At 51.0% G+C, this 5726-nt stretch overlaps 1 non-coding gene across 1 annotated transcript; it reads right to left on the reverse strand.

Moving 5' to 3' along the window:
• Nucleotides 1-685: 685 nt before the first annotated feature.
• Nucleotides 686-849, reverse strand: LOC121822627 (U1 spliceosomal RNA). The gene has a single exon (XR_006063802.1). It is a non-coding gene; the product is annotated as a U1 spliceosomal RNA (small nuclear RNA).
• Nucleotides 850-5726: the final 4877 nt, after the last annotated feature.

A 5726-nucleotide genomic window follows, 5' to 3' on the forward strand; every position in this document is an offset into this window, starting at 1 on the left:
TGTAAAGCTCCTTCTGAAAAACAACTCTATAAATCACAGAAAACAATCACTGTTTTAAACATCGATTAATCTTCAAGGTCTAAATACTTCCAGAAAACAGCAGTTTCCTTCTAATGTTTACCTTAGATACAATGACTCTACTAGATTTCCAGTACAGAAACAAAAACCTCTCATCCTTCGTGGCGCGTCTCATAGTCCTAGTCCTTCATTGACCTCTGTCCAATGGGGACCGGAAGTCTCCCAAAAGGTACTCTCTGCCTCTCCTCTCTGGGGCTGCCCGGCCCGACTGCAGGGGCCCACTGTGCAGAGTGGGTGGATGGGTGGATGGGGGGACGGACAACGTGGGTGCTGATGCTTGGAGAAAAGAGCTGACAAGACACAGCGAGGTCCTTGGCTCTAACACAAAATGGTTCTAGAACCCCAGGAGTACAGAACCGGAAAGGAGCCTGCTGGACTCGGAGTTGGGCCACACAGCCAGTGGGTGACCACTTCCTAGTTACCACTCATGAAGTCTCACTCTTCGAGGAACAACCTGGGACTAGAACCACGCAAACTGGGTCGTTATGAGGTTAAAGCGGTAAGGATACTTGTGTTCTCAGATTAAAAACACACTAACACAAACGAAGAGGGATCACTTGCGTACAGTGTAAAGGAAAACACGGTCTTTTTTTTGCACCGCAATGATCAGGGGAGAGCGCGAACGCAGTCCCCCACTACCACAAATTATGCAGTCGAGTTTCCCGCATTTGGGGAAATCGCAGGGGTCAGCACATCCGGAGTGCAATGGATAAGCCTCGCCCTGGGAAAACCACCTTCGTGATCATGGTATCTCCCCTGCCAGGTAAGTATGAGTTGTTCGCCACGCACGCACGCTCTCCCTACACACGCGCGCCCCTTTAACGCACGGTCACCCCGGTCGCCACACCCAATCGACGCCCACGCCCTCCACACCCGTCGCGGTCTTCTTGTCCCCGCGGACATCACACTCACCCACACGGGATCGTCACCGCGCGGGACGCCGCCCTCCGAGCCCGCGGACCGGCAGCCACTGCGCGCCGATTCGTTTGCATAGCCCCGCCCCACGCGTTTTTTTTGTTTTGTTTTGTTTTTTGTTTTTTGGCCATGCAACCGCGATGGCCCCAGGGACTCCCCGAGCGCACCACGTAGCCTAGGAGGACCCTAAACTTCTGATCCTGCCTGGGTGCCATCGTCCACTGCTGGGGTCACACGCTCGGGTCCATCCACCGGCCGAGCTGCACCCTCGGCCCATGAACCACTTTCCTTTCGCACAGAAGTTCGCTGCAAGTTCTCAGCAGAAACCATGACTAAGCTGGCTGTGGCGCTCACACCTGTCATCCTAACACTTGCGAGGCAGAGCCGAGAGAATTGTCGGGACCTAGTCGTCCTGATGCTTGACGTCATATTTATGGCGGCGGGGGGAGGGTGGAGGCCAGGACGACTGTGGTGGACCGGGGGAGACCTCAGGTCGATGGGCACGTGCGCTCACCTTCTCACCCTCTGACTGACCATTTGGTAAACACTGAAGGAGTGATTTCTTTCTCTTCCTTCCCTCCTCCTTCCTTCCCTTTAATACTCCGTCCCCGGTACCGAGTCATCTTGTGGGATCTGCAGGGGGACCGTTCTGGTCTAGAGTATCCACCTCTTTAAAACCCCAGCTAAAGCAGCTGCAGCCCGGGACAGCATCTGCCGGGAAATACAAATCAAAGCCCCTGCTCCCAGTCTTCCGCCTCCCCACTGCTCTGCTTGGAAATGAGGCTGAGGCCTGGAGCTGGGGAGCTGCCGGTAGGGCAGAGACCACAGGTGGGTGCTACAGCAAGCGAGCGTGTCCAGGTCAAGGGCCGATTCTGGGAGTTAGCTCTCTCCTTCCACCCCATGGGATCTGGGGATCGAACTCAGGTTGTCAGGCTTGGCAGCAGTCACCTTCACCCAATGAGTCACCTTGCTGCCCCCAAACCATTAGGGGGAGGAGTAGGGGATGTGTTGGGGAGCAGCAGCTATGTAGCCCTGGCTGGCCTGGAACTTACTATGTAGACTAGGCTGGCCTCAAACTCAGAGACGGTGTCAGCTGCAGCTGGTGTTCAGGGTGTGACCAGAAATGACACCTGCTGCAGCTGGAGATCAGGGTGTGACCAGAAACGACACCTGCTGCAGCTGGAGTTCAGGTGTGACCAGAATGACACACAGGATAATTAAAGTTAAGAAAAGCTGGCAAGAAACAAGCCAAGCTCAAGGCAGACATTCATAATTAAGAAAAGCCTCTGTGATTTATTTGGGAGCCGGGTGGTGCCTCCAAAGAGACAAAGCAAGAAAACCAACAGTGACAGCCTGAATCTGATCCCCCCACTCCACTTGGGGTAAGACTCACTGGTGGTGTTCTCTGACCATCTCCTGAATCCCTGCCCGAGACCACTGTATATACCCATTTAAAAATGTAAGTTAGGATCTGGTGGTGGTGGCTCATGCCATTAATATCAGCACTCGGGAGGTATCTCTGTGAGTTCGAGGCCAGCCTGATCTACAGAGCGAGTTCCAGGACAGACAAGTTACACAGAGGAATCCTATCTCAAAAAACCAAGATAGATTAGATGGATGGATGGATGGATGGATGGATGGATGGATGGATATAAATCAATCAATTGATGGCCCTGACTTGCTTTCCCCTCAGACCTGGGTACCTTTCCCAGTAACTACAACGAGGCTCCAGTTCTTGATGTTCCGATGCCCTCTTCTCCACCCACCCTTCTCTGGTACTGCACACACATGGTACACAGACAGTGGTCAGGTAAAAGCATCCCTAAACAGTAAATAAGTAAAAAAAAACAAAAGACACCAGAGGCTAAGGATGCACTCTACTCCACTTCCTCCCCACAAGAGACCGCGTTGATCAAAAACACAATAACTGGGAGCAGGAGAGATTGCTCAGAGGTTAAGAGCACTGACTGCCCTTCCAGAGGTCCTGAGTTCAATTCCCAGCAACCACATGGTGGCTCACAACCATCTGTAATGAGATCTGGCACCCTCTTCTGGCCTGCAGGCATACATGCAGACAGAACACTGTATACATAATAAATAAATAAATAAATAAATAAATAAATAAATAAATAAATAAATAAATAAATAAATAAATAAACCCCACAATAACCCCTGGGGGAGAGAACATTCATACAATTTGGCCCTCAACGATCCATCCCTCAGCATTTACACAGCACCTTCACGTTTCCAAAGCATGGTACCAACATTTATTAATCCTCACAACACCCCTGTGAGGTAGGTCAACATGTCCTTTAGAGCAGTCAAGAGAATCTTGCCCAAACCGGATTGAGGCCACAGGGGCAGCTGGTGAGGGTCGGACGGGTCCGAAGCAATGGCTCCTGATCCTGCACTCACCCACTGGTGGACACCGTGTGGGCGTTTCTACCACGGGAGGTCACAGACACGAAGGACAGAAAGGATCTCTCGGACGACACCAGGAACACCGACTCTGAACAGCACGGGGACACGTGTCAGTCGGAGAGGACAGCGACCAGCACACCGGCCAGCCAGAGAACATGCACTGGGAAAGGCTGGGCGGGGTCAGGGCCACCGCCTGCGAGACGGTTTGGAAAATTGTAAACAAACTAGGAACCCGTTCCAGGCAAGACCAGCCCGAATCCCCGTGGTTTCCACATGGGAGAGGACTTGGAAAAAGACAGAGAAATCCATTCCACCTACTTTACACTGGCAACGGGGATCTCGTCCTCTGCCTGTCAGAGAGCCCGGGCGGGGCACCCCATCCGCATACAAACTTTGGTCCCGGGGAATCTACTTCCCTCACCAACTCAAGAGCTCTTCCTTCTAGCAGAGGGTTTTCCTCAGTGCCAGTCAATATGCTGCCATGGTTGCCATGGTAACTGGGAGGGACGCGGTTGGCTGAGCTACGGATGGGCCCAGAGAAGTGCGATGCTCCTGCATTCCGGAAAAGGCAGACGTCTGCCTCTGCCCAGCTGCTCCTTCTGTGGAGGGCACCCGGAAGACCAGGTCGCTCTGCGGTAAAGCGATCGGTGAACTTGGTTCAATCGGCCTTTTCAAAAGAAAGAAGGGGAGGAAAACAGAAAACCTGCACTGTAAAGCATAATGCTGGAGTAGATTTATTATCGCTACCCCAAATTCCAGAGCGATACAAGGAGCACGGAGTCCAAGCGCCGCTGGTATCGCTGGGCGGTTTACAATATTGGTTTAGTTCACAAGTTTAAGGCAAACATACGAACACATCAGCTTTTCTTCAGAGATCGACCATAATGATAAAGCTCACACAACTGACCCAAAACTTTACGTTTCATTAATTCAAGGTAAGTCTCATTAAGATGTTTACACGGATAACATGAAAGAACGCAGGGCACAGTATGCTTAAAAAAAAATCCAGAAAGGCAACCGTTATCTGTGTGGACCGAGGACTCTTGAGAATGTTAAAACTGGACAAGTGAGCGAGAGGTAAATAAGGCGCCAGCCATCAGATCGCTATGCACGAAATAAACACAGTTAAGACAGGCTACTTAAAGAAAAGAGGAAGTTGGACTTTGGGCTTCTCGGAAGGTCAAGTGCGGTGGCAGACGCTGCCCTGCGGCCGGTGAGCCGGGCCACTCCACTGTGTCTCGGAAGAAGAGCCGATGCACCATGCCAGATGATCGGTTGTTCCCAGTGAGCTTAGATGCCGGAAGTCATGGAGAAAACAAACGAGATTTGAAGGCAGCCCTTTTCAACAGAAGGCGGAGTGTGGCCTATGTGTCTCCATTTAAAACGGCAAGGCAGTTCTGCAGCAGCTGGAGGTTGCCCTGGAAGGGAGGAACAAACCGACCATTAATTTCTTTAGTCCCAGCAGCTTGAGAGTCGTGGTCTGTAAATATTTTCTGCCGTCTGTGATGTGTAGGGGTGTTTTGGCTGCGTGTATGTCTGGGCCCCATGGGTATGCCCGCTGCCTTCAGAGGCATCACCCAGCAACCAAGACAGACAGGATAAAAGACAGAAATGGTATTCTGGTGCCAGAATTCTAGAAACACTTCTATCATAGTTAAAGACACAAAGTGCCAGCTTGTTCACCAAATTTCCACCTAGACCAGTATTCATGGTTTACACAGTCTGACTTTGAGCCATCTTTCCAGCCCTATGCTAGTTTTTTCTTTTTCTTTTTTTAATAAAAATGCTAGCATTACATACAAAAGTATTCTACAAAATTCACATGCATCTAGCCATTTGTAGAACAATTGACCTTTCTTCAAAATTTACAGGAGATCTGACTAAAGGTGTGGTGGCACACGCCTTTAATCCCAGCATTTGGGAGGCAGACACAGGTGGATCTACTGAGTTCCAGGACAGCCAGGACTACATAGAGAGACCCAGTCTCTTCTCAGTTCCTCCACACTCAACTGCGGTGCTTTGAATAAGAACGGCCCCATGGACTCATGTTTGAATGCTTAGGAATGGCTTCAGGAGGTGTGGCCTTGACACACTTGCAGGAAGTGTGTCATTGTGGGTGGGCTTTGGGGTTTGAAATGCCCAAGCTAGGCCCAGTGGTTCTCTCTCTGCTGTCTACAGATGCAGATGTAGAACTCTCGGCTACCTCTCCAGCACCACGTCTGCCTACCCGCAGCCATGGTGTCCACCATGATGATAATGGACTGAATAACCCTCTATAGAGCATCCCCAATGACCTGTTTTCCTCTACAGTG

Source organism: Peromyscus maniculatus, chromosome 14 (assembly GCF_049852395.1).
Source record: "Peromyscus maniculatus bairdii isolate BWxNUB_F1_BW_parent chromosome 14, HU_Pman_BW_mat_3.1, whole genome shotgun sequence".
Classification (NCBI taxonomy): domain Eukaryota; kingdom Metazoa; phylum Chordata; class Mammalia; order Rodentia; family Cricetidae; genus Peromyscus; species Peromyscus maniculatus.